Below are 15237 nucleotides of genomic sequence, written 5' to 3'. Positions count from 1 at the left end.
TTAAAAGGCATGGTGGGAAGCATTCACTAGTGGGGGGAATCATTCCCTAGTGTCATGGTGGATACTTGTTGTTTGAGAAGCAAGGGTTTCCACTTCCATTTGGCACCCCAGAGTTTAAAATCATAATGCCTATCCCCTTTGACTTTGGTCACCTCTGGGTTTCAGTTACCCCAGTGGAAGGAGCTTTTCATGTGGGGGTTGACAGGACTGGAGACCGCTAGGAGCAAAGCCTCAATGACATGAGGGCCCAGTGAATCCTGTGACTTTGGTCTGCTTCAAGTGGATTTTGAGAACAGTTTTCGGATCAGACCAGATGTTGTTCCCTAGAAAACAGTCCAGTTTGTATTGTGCCTCCCAGCCCCTCCCCACTATATCTCAGTATATTAACCCCACCTGGGTTTGGAGACCAGTTTGTTCAAGGATCTTTCAAGTGTGTGAGCCCAGAGTGGAACTTCAGAGGCAAGGCTCATTTCTTTTTGTGAGGAGCTTTGCTTGAGGCACTGAGAAGGCCTGTTTGGAACACTGGAACATTATCCTCTTGAGAGGAAGTGCCAGACTGAACATTAAAGACTTTGCTTCTAGGCTCAACTGTTCATTCACCAGGAAGTCACTTAACTTCCCAAACTTTTTAAAAATTCTGTGAAGTGGGATCAGTCTAATATACCTACCTCGAATGAAGATAGAATGAACTCCATATGCAACTATGAGAGTTGTAAAGATGCTATTCAATATAAAGATTTAAGCTACTTGTTATTTGTATCTCTGCAAGTGTTAGAGTTGAGGTGCCATTACTTCCACCTGCGAGACCTCTACCTCCTCCAACTTCCAGCTAGAGGACTCCTCAGATAGATTCACATTCTTTATCACTAACAGAGCCTCAGCTCCAAATATCTTTTCTGGTCTGCCCTGATGTTCTGAACTGGAAAACTGAGAACCTCAAGAATCAGAAGAAACATTCCAAATTTCTACTCATTTCCCCTAAGACCCAGAGCAGAGCCAGGACCAAAAGAGATTGCACCGTATCTTTTAACCCTTGGTTCCATCCCACTCTTGTTTGAACCTCCCACTTTTGTTGTTCCAACTATTTCTTGAGGTGAAAGAATAGGAAGAGAACTTTGATCCTCTTCACAGAAGTCTTTATTCTTTAGTCCAGGGTTGAATTTTTTGTTAACCTTTGCCTACTTGGGGTTAGAAGTGGGCCTTACTCTTACAGGATAAGCCCAGCATCATTCATTGTGCCTGTTGGATCCAGAATCCAGCCCTGTCGCACTGAATAACCATGGACTTTTGTGTCCTTTGGTGATTAAACCTGCTTCCCTGAGGGCTTGGTTCAAGTTCTACTGTCAGTGTCTTCTTGAACTGATAAATTCACTCAGGGCTTCCTTCTTTGAGCTCCAGTGGCACTTGTGGCCTGTTTCCCACAATTTGGTATGTGTGTTTTTTTGCTGTTTTGCAGTGTTTTCTTATTGTTTTATGTGAGTCAGGTCACTGAACTGTCATGTAACCTCATGTCATGTAAGGATAGGACCATGTTTGCTTTCTAGCACTGTGTTGAGTGCCTTTCAGTCAGCACAGTACTTCCTTACTTTCTTTTGCTGAGCCCTTCCTTGAAATAATGTCCGTGGTGTTGAGCCATGTGTTAGAAAGCCAGGTGGACTTGTGCCCTAACCTCTGCCTTTGGGAAGCCATCTTACTGCCTTGACTCAGACATTGTATCCTGAACCTGTGCCGCCACCCCAGTGTCACCTTGTGCCAAAGGTCTGAATACAAGCAAGAGCTCTCAGAAGAGGGAGCCAGCATTTGAGCTCTTCTTCCAGCTGCCAGGACAGATGACTGTGCTGCCCAACAGGGTGGGCGGGGGAAGATGTGCCTGGACTAAAGTCTGAAAGGCGGAGGTCAGAGACATAGGAGGAAACCAAGAGACAGTGGTGACAAAGTCACTACTATCTCGTCACAGAAACCAAGGAAAGCAGAAGTTTAAAAAAGGGGGAGGTGAGTGGTACCAAATGGCTCAGGAGAGGTTTTCTGGGCTAAGGACCAAGATGAGTCCATGGGATCTAGCAGTTAGCAGAGGTCTTCCCTGACAACCCCATCTAAAACACCTCCACCCCGGGACTTCCCTGGTAGTCCAGTGGTTAAGAATCCACCTTCCAATGCAGGAGACGCGGGTTCAATCCCTGGTCAGGGAACTAATATCCCACATGCCGCAGGGCAGCTAAGCCCGTGCACCGTAACTACTCAGCCCACGCGGTCTGGAGCCCACGGACCGCAACTAGAGAGAAGCCCGCGCGCCACAACAGAAGATCCCACATGCCTCAGTGAAGATCCCGCATGCCACAACTAAGACCTGATGCAGCCAAATTAAAAAAAAAAAAAACTATCTAAAACCAAAACCAAAAAAACCATCTCCACCCCATCACTCTACCACATCTTCTTTACTGTCTGCATACTGTCATTAGCTAAAATCATCCTGTTTATTTCTAGCATATATATATGTGTGTATATATATATATATATATATAGAGAGAGAGAGAGAGAGAGAGAGAGAGAGAGAGAATACTCTGTGAAAACAGCAACTTTTGTCCTGTTCACTCTTGTATTCTCAGCTCCCAGAACAGTGCCTGACCATAAGATAGGAATAAATGCACAGACTTATCCAAAGTCACCAGCTAATAAGTGGGACAGCTTTGGTTTTTTAAGGAACAGAGCAATAAATATGCACGCAGTTTGAATAATAATTTTAAAGATTTAAAATTTAATTTAAAAATTAACAAATTTAATTTATTTTAATTAAGTAAATTAAAGTTAATTTGTTTAACCTTTTATGATTATAGAAGGTTACCTCTTAGAAGGTAAAAGAAGAAAAGCATATGAGAAAATAAAAACTACATATGTAGCCGTTTGTCTTTATTTAGAGATGAGTGATAATGCAGTATCACAAATTGAAACTTCTGAACTTTCTACAAATTATACAGAGAAGGAAATTTAGAACCTTAAATGCTTTAATATTTAATAAGAAAGAATCAAAAGGTATGAAATAAGCATTTGACTCAAATTAGGGAAAAGAATAACAAAATATGCTAAGAAAGGCAGGAGGAAGGAAAGGAGTATTATAGCAGATATTGCTGAATTTATAAATAGGAATCTTGGTAGATAAATTCACAGTGTTATTCTTTGAAAAACTAAAGTAGACAAAGAGGAAAAAGAAAAATATATACAAAATTAGAAGTGAACAAAGGGATAGGAAAGTCCTATTATAACTAAGCTAATGAATTTGCATATCAATGAAATTGTTAAGAAACAGATCTCCAGAACTTTTTCATCTTGCAAAGCTGGAACTCTGTACCCATTAAACCACAACTTTCCTTTTTCCCCTCCCCTGAGCCCCTGGCAACCACCCTTCTGTTTTCTGTCTCAATGAATTTGCCTTCTTTAGATACCTTATATAAGTGGAATCATACAGTATTTGTCTTTTTGTGACTGGCTTATTTTACTCAGCATAATGTCCTCAAGGCTCATCCATGTTGTAGCATGTGTCAAATTTTCCTTCCTTTTTAAGGCTGAATAATATTCCATTGTATGTATGTACCACATTTTGTTTATCCACTCATCTGTCAGTTGACACTTGGGTTGCCTCTACTTCTTAGCTAATGTGAACAGTGCTTCTGTGAACATGGGTGTATAAATATCTCTTGCTGTTTTTAACTGCTGCAGAGCATAGGAAAATAAAAAAAGCATATTTCATTTTTGTGAACACAACCTAATAAATCATATACACATATATTTCACATCAACCTCAACAATACAGATGCAAATTTCCTAAACAAAAGCATTAATAAATTCTTCAATCTAGTGAAGGAATAATGTATCATAACTGCCAGCATTTGTTGTGCATCCCCATTTAGAACTTGTACATGACCCCCCAGCTAGTAAGTGGTGGGCTAGGATGGCAGCCCAGGTCTGCCCAACCCTAGAGCCCATGATGTATTTGATGAGTTTGTTGAGAAGGTAACGTTGTCCCCACAAAAGAAGTCTACTAATATAATACCTCACAGAAGAAGGTCAAAAGAAAATAAAGACCCAAGACTCTTTCATAGATAATAATAAAGTATTAGACATGAGAATCAACATTTATTCTTTATTTTTCAAACTCCCCTAATTAGGAAAGAAGGAAGCTTTGTTAACGATAAAGTATATCTTCTGAAACAACACCCAGCATCATTCTTAATAAAGAAATAATGTTAGGGACAAGACAAACCCTTTCTAACTACTGTTATCTAACAGTGTTCTGAAAGGATAATCTAGCCAATGTACTGAAGCAGAATAAAGAGTATACTACTGGAAAAGAGACACAGTTTTTGGCTGCAAACTAAGTATCTACCTAAAAACCTAAGGATAGGGCTTCCCTGGTGGCGCAGTGGTTGAGAGTCCGCCTGCCGATGCAGGGGACACGGGTTCGTGCCCCGGTCCGGGAAGATCCCACATGCCGCGGAGCGGCTGGACCCGTGAGCCATGGCCGCTGAGCCTGCACGTCCGGAGGCTGTGCTCCGCAACGGGAGAGGCCACGGCAGTGAGAGCCCTGCGTACCTAAAAAAAAAAAAAAAAAACCTAAGGATAATCAATCATTAAAAATGGTTAGGCCTAATAAGAGCAGCAAAATTGTCCACTAAAAGATATATATATATATATATCTCAATAAACCTTTGTAGCTTTCTAGTACAGGCAATAGCCAGTTGTGATTGGGAAAAAAAAAATTGTCATTCACCCTAGCAACCAAAACTATGAAATACCTTGGAACAAAATTAGCAGAAAATGTTCGGGACTTACATAAAACTAAGCTGTACAGAGGGACATGAAGAAAATAAATGGAAAGACATATTCTATATTCCATGAAGGGAAGATTTAATGCTTTAAAGATGTTAATTCTTTAATTAAACCATAAATTTAAATGCAAGTCTACAAAAACTTTATTTTTTAACTTGAAAATATTCTAAAATTAAACTGGAACTGGGACTTCCCTGGTGGCGCAGTGGTTAAGAATCCACCTTCCAATGCAGGGGATGTGGGATTGATCCCTGGTCAGGGAACTAGATCCCATCTGCATGCTGCAACTAAGAGTTTGCATGCCACAACTAAGGAGCCAACAAGCCACAACTAAGGAGTCTGTGAGCCGCAACTAAGGAGCCTGGCTGCTGCAACTAAGATCTAGGGCAACCAAAATAAATAAATAAAATAAAAATAAATAAATGACTTTAAAAATTAAAAAAAAATAAAAATCTGGAATAAGTGAAATAACCATTTTTCAAAATTGAAAGATGAAGAGTGTTGGGGGAAATTTTATTACCAGGTAATTCTTATTATAAACTTATAAGTTAAAATAATAGCATACTGGTGGAAGAATAGGTTAAGAATTAGCAAACTTTATTGTTCAAGGAGGTAAGACAATGCTGTAGATGGCATGGACCGTATCTTGATGGAATTTGGTGTTGGTATGATGCCAGTGGCTTTTTTCAAGGCAAAGTGAGGTGAAGAGAGGAGACAGAGGGGTAGAGAAGCTAACTACAGGAATGAATGAGAAATATCTAAGAATAGTCTTACTTTCTTTAGGTGATGTTTTCACTTCTTTCACCCAGTAATAACCCATTACTATTTGTCCAACACAAGTAACATCCTATATTCTCACTCAGGCCTTGGAAGAAGAACAGAAATAACCCGTGGGCCACTGTGGGAGTTCTTTTTTGGAGTTGCCGAAGGCCACAGAACTGCAAATGAGTGGTGTCAGACTTCCCAACCCACACTCAACCACGGTGCGATACTGCCTTCCTAAAATATGTATAGATATATGCATTCATTAAAACTATGGGAAAGAAATACACCAAAATATTAATAGTAGTTTTCTGTAGGTGATAGAATTATGGCATGATTGCTCTCTTTTTTTCCTTCTATACTTTTTTGAGTTTTCCAATTATTCTACAGAGAACATGAATCATTTTTATATTGGACAGAAAGGACAATGCCTACTATTTTCAGAAACCAAAGCTCCACTGCCCCTTCAATGTGAGAATCAAGCCAAGACCTTATTCTTGGACGGCATCAGTGAAAGGGCCTTAGGAATGCTCTTGGGCACAGCAGCAGAGGCATGTCATATATGGAAACCTTCCATGAGGGTGACCTCACCACTGGAACCCATTCAAAATAAACCTTGCTGCAAGGGCTAGCAGCAGAGATCTTTGGACAAAACCTGGAGGATGGAAAGCTAAGAAAGAATTGACCTAAAGAAGACAACCTCCGGGCTTTGTCCTGAAGAACTCCTGTGCATCCATCTTGGCTTACTGGCAGATCTCCCCTGTGCTCAGTTCCTAAGGAAGGATTACTTTACCTCACCTCGCCCTCCTCCAAAAAAGAACTCCCACAGAGGCCCAAGGGTTATTTCTGTTTTTTTTTTCCTGAGCCTGAGTGAGAATATAGGATGTTACTTGTGCTGGACAAATAGTAGTGGGTTATTGATGGGTGAAAGAAATGGAAACCTCACCTAAACTAAAGGAAGTAAGACTATTCTTAGATATTCCTCAGTCATTCCCTGTAGTTAGCTTCCCTACCCCTCTGTCTCCTCTCTTCATCTCCCTTTGCCTTAAAAAAAGCCAATAGCAACATACCAAAGCACAATTCCATTAAGATATGGTTCATGCCATCTATAGCATTGACCCCTTTGCCACCTTGAACAGCTCTTAACACCCCTGCCTACCATGCTTAAACATCTGTGTCTATAACTTCTTTCACCCAGCTTAGTCTTCTATACCTTTCCATTGGCTTAGGGGTTTTAAATTATTTTTAATTGAACCATAGTAGACTCAGGATAAGTTCACACAAATATTTTACTTCCCAGTCCCAGTGTTGCTCTGCAAGCACAAGGCCTCTGATATGGCCCTAGGAGCTTCAACGTGGCCTAGGAAGAGACCATATAATGAGAACAGAATCCTGTGTTGGTTTGAATTCTTTTCATTGTGCTTATGGAAAACTCAATTCAAACTGGTGTTCAGGCACAGCTGAATCCAGTGCCCATTGTCATCAAGGCTCATTTTGTGTTCTTCTCTCAGCTCTTACATACTCAGTATTTGTTCATTTAATTACATTTTTCCAATATGGTAGTTTTGACAGCTATAGGTTTATATCCTATTGTCTTGGTAAATCCAGCAGGAAAAAGAGAATTTCTATGTCCAACAGTTCCAACAAGTCCTGGCATTGAGTTGTTGGGTCATGACTTTGGTCATGACTTCATCGTTGGACCGATCACTGTGGCCAAGGGGATGGAATGCTCTGATTGGCCAGGCCTGTGTTGTATATTTATACCCCATCTGAACTATATGCACTAGGAGTGGGGGAACATTCATTCTCCAAAGAAAAATCTTGATGGCATTAAAGGGAGGAATGGATGTTGGGCAGGCAAAAGCAACAGATATCTACAATAAGTGCCTAGAAGAAAAAGCTAGGGCACCATCACCACTGTGGGCACAATGACCCAAAGTGAGCAAGCTAATAAAACGCAAATGAAAACACCAAGTGCTATTGGCTTTAGATAACAGCAGCTGGACTATGGGGTAGTAACCCTTTCACTTCCCAAAAGGTGGGTCATACATCCAGACCATGGGTCATTTATTTAATTTGCATTTATTGAACACCTACTGTGTGCAGAGCACTCTTTAAAATACACAGGAAGTAAATGTTATACTCTCTGTCTTCAGGGAGAAAATAATGGAATAAGATAAAGAAACTATACTCCCATGAATTAGCACAAGACCAATTTCTTCGTATCGATTCGTACACAGAATGAACACCAAATCTGTGCGTGAGTACTGAGGGAACCCAAGTTAAGGAGAAATGAATGTTTTCATCTTAATTTATTTATACTCTTAATTTATTTATACTCTACTTAGGTAATTTAATTTATACTCTGTAATTTTTTTGTATTCCACTTTTAATTCTCTCAACAAATATTAACTGTATACCTACTAAGTGCCAAGCCCCATGCTAGAGTCTGGATACCTAGTAGAAACATTTTCCAGGATATGTAAAATACTACAAAGAGAAAATAAATTGAATGTAGAGGCAAAGGAATATAGAATACAAGGATACAACAAAGCAGATTCAGTAATAGAGCAAAAAAGTAAACCATGATCACTTACATTCCCACCATGGATAGGCCACATGATATGTGATGTCATAAATAATATAAACATTTGTATAATAAAGCCAAACAGCACATAGAGGGTTATGTTTTTCCATATAAAAGATGGCATCTCACTACAGCACAATATGTAGTAAAAGTAATTCTACTGGAATGCAGGGAGTGGGGGCAGGCCGCATAGTTCAGCTCAGATACCTAACTTCTGTAAATCTGGTTTAACCTAGGGATGTATTTTGTAATATCTGAGAGCTCGGGTGGACTGCATGGATTTTAAACAACTCCAAGTTTCTCTTTGGTGACATTTTAATAAATATTTAGTGACAGTGAACTTGGAATTGTAATCTTTGGCAAGTACCTGGAGTTTAGCTGCCATTCTTTTTTTTTTTTTTTTTGCGGTACGCGGGCCTCTCACTGTTGTGGCCTCTCCCGGAGCACAGGCTCCGGACGCGCAGGCTCAACGGCCATGGCTCACGGGCCCAGCCTTTCCGCGGCATGTGGGATCCTCCCGGATCGGGGCACGAACCCGTGTCCCCTGCACCGGCAGGCAGACTCTCAACCACTGCACCACCAGGGAAGCCCCCATAACTGCCATTCTTTATTGGCAGCTAAGTAAGATCCAAGGCTGTTGACTTTCAAACTTTTTTTTTTAACACAGCTCACTAAGGTGGAGTAAGAGAGCCCACGGGCCCACTTAGTACATTGATTCCCACTTTACAGCAGAAAAGGTACTTGCAGTAACCACAAAGGGATTTTGTACAGCAAATTTGGGGAATCAAATTTTGAACAATATGGTTGTCTCCTCATTTATGAACTTGGGAATAACATGGGACTACCTACCTAGGTAATAATTTTGATCTGTAGCCCTTTTCTGTCCATAGTTTACTAATAAAGACTGTTGTGTATACAGACCATTCCTTTTCCAAAAAAATATATAAAGCCATATCATCAGAATAAAAAAGGGTATCTCCGTTTCTTTTTTTTGTAGCAAGGGGCTATGCAACTAACTCATCCAAAGATACTATCAGGTTTTTTTGGGTTTTTATTTAATGAGTGGAAAAGTACTGGTGTCAGAACTCAGCCTGGATCAGCCCTCAGGAAATTACCCCCCATTCTGGCCCATGAACTTCCTAGGTGTTATTCAGTGTTTTGTCCCACACGAACTCGCTTTCCAGGGTAACCACTCAAAAAACTCTTCTGGAGTCTGCCCTTGTTGCCAGATTCCATTCTCACCACAAGATATTATTGAAGTAAAATATATGTTTTCGTTTTATTGAGATATAATTGACGTATGGCACAATATAAGTTTAAGGTGTATAACATAATGATTTGACTTATGTACGTGAAAAGATGACCACAGTAGGTTTAGTGAACATCCGTCATCTCATATAGGCAGATGAAATAACTCACTTGGGAGAGTGTTAGACTGAAGAAATAGAAAAAAATTCTTTTCCTTGTCATGAGAATTCTTAGGAGTTACTTTGGAGAGTTGTTACTCTTAACAGCTTTCATTTATAACATAGAACAGTGTTAATTATCTTTATTATGTTGTACATTACTTCTGCAGTACTTATTTATCTTATAACTGGAAGTCTGTACCTTCTGATCACTTTCATTCGATTCCCCCCCTCCCCACCCTCTGGTAACCTCAAATCTAATCTCTTTTTCTATGAGTTTGTTCATTTGTTTACTTTTGAAGAATAAGCGACCTATAACACTGTGTTAGTTTCTGGTATACAACATAGTGACTCAATATTTCTATACATTTCAAAATGATCACCATGATAAGTCTAGTTGTCATCAGGCACCATACAAAGATATTAAATAATTATTGACTATATTTCCCACATTGTACATTTCATACCTTGACTCATTTATTTTGTAACTGAAAGTTTGTACCTCTACCTTCCCTCACCTATTTTTCTCCTCCCCTTCAAAGTAAAATATTTGAAGACAGTGAAAAAATGTATCCTAAACCTTAACTTTTGTGAAGTCCTGAGTGGTCTCTTACTATTTTGATTTTTCACAACTTTTTCATTTGACTTGTTAACGGTTATTTTGGCTACCCAAGAACATTTTGAAAATTAAGGCTGATTCTAAGTTATTTGCATTATGTTATGGGGGAACCTCACTTTCAGAACACTACTAGTCCTCAGCTAATACCAAATTGCAAATATATCTTTTCCCTCAGCACTAGGGGAGGACGTAACGCTGCAGTTAAGAGCCAGCTCCAAAGCTAAACTGACCCGGGGTGGATTCCTGGCTCCCTCACTTGCTGACTATGTCACTTCAATAAGTGCCTTACCCTCCCCAGCTTCAAAGTCCTCAACTCTCTAAAATGTGGAAAATACCACATTTAGATAAGGGAATGCATACAGTTTGTAGCACATAGACCCAAGTCAATAAGTAGCAGCTATCAATAATAGTAATAATAATAATAATAAGGCCCAAGGCCAGTAGTTTGCTCCAAATCACACTTTGCGGGCTCTCGTCTTTCAGAGGAGCATCCTTGCCTTTCTAGAGAGATGGACAGAGGATCCTAACAGCCCGGGCTCAGCTGAGTCCCTATATGCTGAGGCCTTTCCCAGGGAAACCAGAGCACTTAATCACAAAATGAAGGGGGGGCACGGCGTGTCTTTCATTAAAAGCCACCCTTCTGTGGGCAGGCCTGAAGTGTCAGATAAAGCTTTACCTTTAGATAACTATCCAGCAGGGCTTCCCTGGTGGCGCAGTGGTTAAGAATCTGCCTGCCAATGCAGGGGACACGGGTTCGAGCCCTGGTCTGGGAAGACATAACCGCGGAGCAACTAAGCCCGTGCGCCACAACTACTAAGGCCTGTACGCTTATAGCCCGAGCTCGGCAACAAAAGAAGCCACCGCAATGAGAAGCCCACGCACCGCAACGAAGAAGAGTAGCGCCTGCTCACTGCAACTAGAGTAAAGCCTGCGCACGGCAACGAAGACCCAACACAACCAAAAATAATACATAAAAATATAAATAAATTTATATATATAAAAAAAAGAACCATCCAGCAGGGAGGCTACCAGCCCTACTTTTAAAGCCCTCTAGTCCCCCTTCCCCCATCCCATCCCTCTAGCTTCTCCTGTCTCCCAGGCTGAAAATAGCCACCTGGGGCACTACATCACAAAGGCTTGCCAGGAAGGATGCAGGCAGGAATGGGGGAGGGAACTGCCTGATAATAAGTAAGGGAGGGAACGGGGATCCTGGGACACCTTCCAGGTCAGCCCAAGACTCAGGACTCCTAGAAAGAGGAAAGGGGTGTGATGTCCATTTCGAGCTCCTCCAGAGTTGGGGTCATCCCTGAGGGCAGGCAGGAAAAGGGCATGTGTCTTTTTAGTTAGCTGGCTGATAGGTTTCAGAGTTCTTCCTTTGGCTGTCACTTCTCCATTTAGCACTGACTGTCCAAGTGCTGGCTATCTCATAGCGATCACACGTGGGGTTTTTGGTATATTCTGTGCAAACAGTGCCCCCCACCTAAACTGCACACTTCCTTGATATGGGAAGTCTGGTCTAGTTCAAATGCTTTTACCCTCCCTTAGCCCCACTCTAGGGATACACCCTCCAGGGGTGCACCCACAGACTTGCTCTTGGCTTAGATATTGGCAAGAAGGCTGAAACCCACCCACCTTCCCTGTGCCCATTGGACCTGTGAGGACACCCCAAATGGGGGGTGTCCAGTCTGCTCCACAGACTTCCCCACTGTCTGCCCTGTCTCACTGCCTTCCTCCAAACCCCTTCAGGTGGGCTCAGGGCAGATTAATACAGCCTCTGCACTGGCAGACACCCAGAAGGAGAAAGAACTATTGCACCTGGATCTTCCAAAGGTCCTCTTGGAATCCCCACTCACTTGGCAGGGGTTACTTATTAGCAAGCCCTCCCCTCCCCACAGAGAAAGGAGAAAATTCCCTCTCACCATAACACTGCTCTCCTTCCAAGGCTGAGGGCTCCAACTGGGAAGACTCAGTCTCCTTCTCTCTCTAGCTTTCTCACGTAGGTGTCTGGGGACTCCAAGTGAGGGGCAGGGACGCTGCTCCCAGAAAGTAGGGGGTTGAGCTGCCTCTCAGTAAGCCTTGGGGGAGACATTAGGCTCCGTTTTTTGGCCATCTCCTATAGCTTGTTGTTTGCAGTTGGGGCCATAGTAACGATTCAGGGAAACAAAAATGTTCACTCAACATTCTGTACACAGATAAGAGTTAATCCTGTTGTTCAGATCCTCTAAATTCTTCCTGATTTTTTTGCCTCCTTGTCCTATCAGTTACTGAGAATTTTCTCAGTGTTAAAAATCTATCAACGTGATTGCAAATTTGTGTCTTTCTCTTTTTTGTTTGGTCAGTTTTTGCCCTTGCTCTGTGTGTGTGTGTGTTAGGTGCATATAAGTGTGGAATTGCTATATCCTCTGGTGGACTGACTCTTTTTTATTATAAAACATTTCTTTATCTTTAGGACTGTTCCTTGCCTTAAAACCTTTGATGTTAGTAGAACTTTCTTTTGATTAGTGCTGCTTTCAGTTTTACTGAATCCTTGCATTTAAGGCGTATCTCTTATAAGCAGTGTTGGTTATTGTTGATTTAATATCATCAAATATGCAGTCAAAAAAAATTTTTTTTTTCAGTACGCGGGCCTCTCACTGCCGTGGCCTCTCCCGTTGCGGAGCACAGGCTTCGGGCACGCAGGCTCAGCGGCCATGGCTCACAGGCCCCGCCGCTCTGCGGCATGTGGGATCTTCCCGGACCGGGGCATGAACCCGCGTCCCCTGCATCGGCAGGCGGACTCTCAACCACTGCGCCACCAGGGAAGCCTCCAAATTTTTTAATCTTTATTTTATTTACTTATTTTTGGCTGCGTTGGGTCTTTGTTGCTGCATGTGGGCTTTCTCTGGTGGCAGCAAAGGGGGGCTACTCTTCATTGCAGTGTGCAGCCTTCTCATTGCAGTGGCTTCTCGTTGCAGAGCTCGGGCTCTAGGCACCCGGGCTTCAGTAGTTGTGGCTCGTAGGCTTAATTGCTCCCCGGCATGTGGGATCTTCCCTAACCAGGGCTCGAACCTGTGTCCCCTGCATTGGCAGGCGGATTCTTAACCACTGTGCCACCAGGGAAGTCCCCACCCAATTGCTTTTAAATTGTTCTTTTTATCTTAATATTCCACACCCCGCCCCCACCACCACCCTGCATACCATGGTTCCACTATGATGTATCTAGGAATGATTTTCTTTGTATTTATCCTACTTGGGATACACAGTACTTCTTTTTTTTAATTTTTTTTTTTATTTTTCGGTACGCGGGCCTCTCACTGCTGTGGCCTCTCCCGTTGCGGAGCACAGGCTCTGGACGCGTAGGCTCAGCGGCCATGGCTCACGGGCCCAGCTGCTCCGCGGCATGTGGGATCTTCCCGGACTGGGTCACGAACCCGTGTCCCCTGCAGCAGCAGGCGGACTCTCAACCACTGCGCCACCAGGGAAGCCCTGGAATTGAACTTATTTTAAGCTGGGTTCAGTCTTTGTAAGGCCTGGTCTATTTCTGGCTTGCCCTTATTCTCTAGAGTGTAGTTTTTTATGGGACAGTATTAGTTTGGGTTGTCCAAAGAAATAGAACCAAAAAGAGAGAGAGAGAGAGAGAGAGAGAAAGAGAGAGAGGGAGAGCGCATACAGCCAGCAGGCTGCAGATCCAGGGAAGAATTGCAGTTTGAGTTCAAAGGTGGTCTGCTGACAGAATTTCTTCTTCCAGGAAGATCAGTCTTCTTCTATTAAGGTCATCTACTGATTGTATGAAACCCACCCACATTGTGCAGGATAATCTGCATTACCCAAAGTCTATTGATTTAAATGTTAATCTCATCTAAAAAATACCTTCACGGAAATACCTCAATTAATATTTGACCAATTATCTGGGTACTGTGGCCTAGCCTAGTTAATACATAAAGTTAACCATCACAGGTCCCAGTGGAAAGCCTGGAGTGTTTGACAGTGCCCCTCCTCCACAGTGGGCTCTGAACTCCAGTGTTTTTCTCCCTAGCCTCATAAGTCTGCCAAAAGTACTGATAAGTTTCCCATTCTCTCAGTTACTGCTTCTTGCTCAACTTCTTGGTCTCCGCCCTATGCTGTTTAAACACTGAAAGATGTCTCAAGAGGAAAATGGCATAGAATATCAAGTTCACCAGAATGAGTTTTCTCTCTCCAGAAACCTGACCTCTTATGTCCTATTTTGGTAGTTCACTGGTGCCTTCAAACAGGTGTTTTCAGGTTTTATCCTAGGGGGAGGATCATTGAGATGCTGAGAAGACATTTTACTAAATCCAACTCCCAATTAATAACTCTTAATAAATGTTTGGTGGAACAATACTTCCATAATATGTAAAATAATGCATATTATATTGAATTATATTTAATGGGGAAATGCTAGATCATGATCCTCAATGACATATTGGGAACATGCTTCAGTATTATCTGTGTAATTAACAGAACACAGTTGCCTGGGTGCCACCTCAGATTTAATGAATTAGAACTTGTGAGGGTTGTAGGGATGGTTAAGAACACTGAACTAGAGGCATTCTCATTAAAGACAAGGATGCCAGTTGTAAGAGCAAAACATTAAACATTGTTCTGAAAGTTCTAAATAGTGTAATAAAAATAAGAAACTAAATAAAATGTAGAAATATTGGTTTAAATAAATACGATTTTCAGATGATATGCTATCTACTCAAAAAAAAAAAAACCCGTCAAACTAATGAGATAGTTTAGCAAGATGACTAGATATGTGTGTATAATAATATATTATATATGTATATAATAAAATGCAAGTTTCCTATATGTCAGTAATCAGATAGAAAATATAACAAAAATGTTAATATAGTAGCATCAAAAAACGTAAAAACCTAGTTTGAAAAACAGAACTGTGCAAGGTCTATATGAGGAAAACCTTGAGATGTTATTAAGGGACATAAAGAAAGTTTTGAATAAATGGAAATACATACAATTATGTAAAGGTATAGATGTTTTCTAAATTAATATGTAGGGAATTTCCTGGTGGTCCATTGGTT

Source organism: Monodon monoceros, unplaced genomic scaffold, assembly GCF_005190385.1.
Source record: "Monodon monoceros isolate NGI ecotype Baffin Bay Population unplaced genomic scaffold, NGI_Narwhal_1 Super_Scaffold_19, whole genome shotgun sequence".
Lineage (NCBI taxonomy): Eukaryota > Metazoa > Chordata > Mammalia > Artiodactyla > Monodontidae > Monodon > Monodon monoceros.
This window is presented reverse-complemented; position numbering follows the sequence as displayed.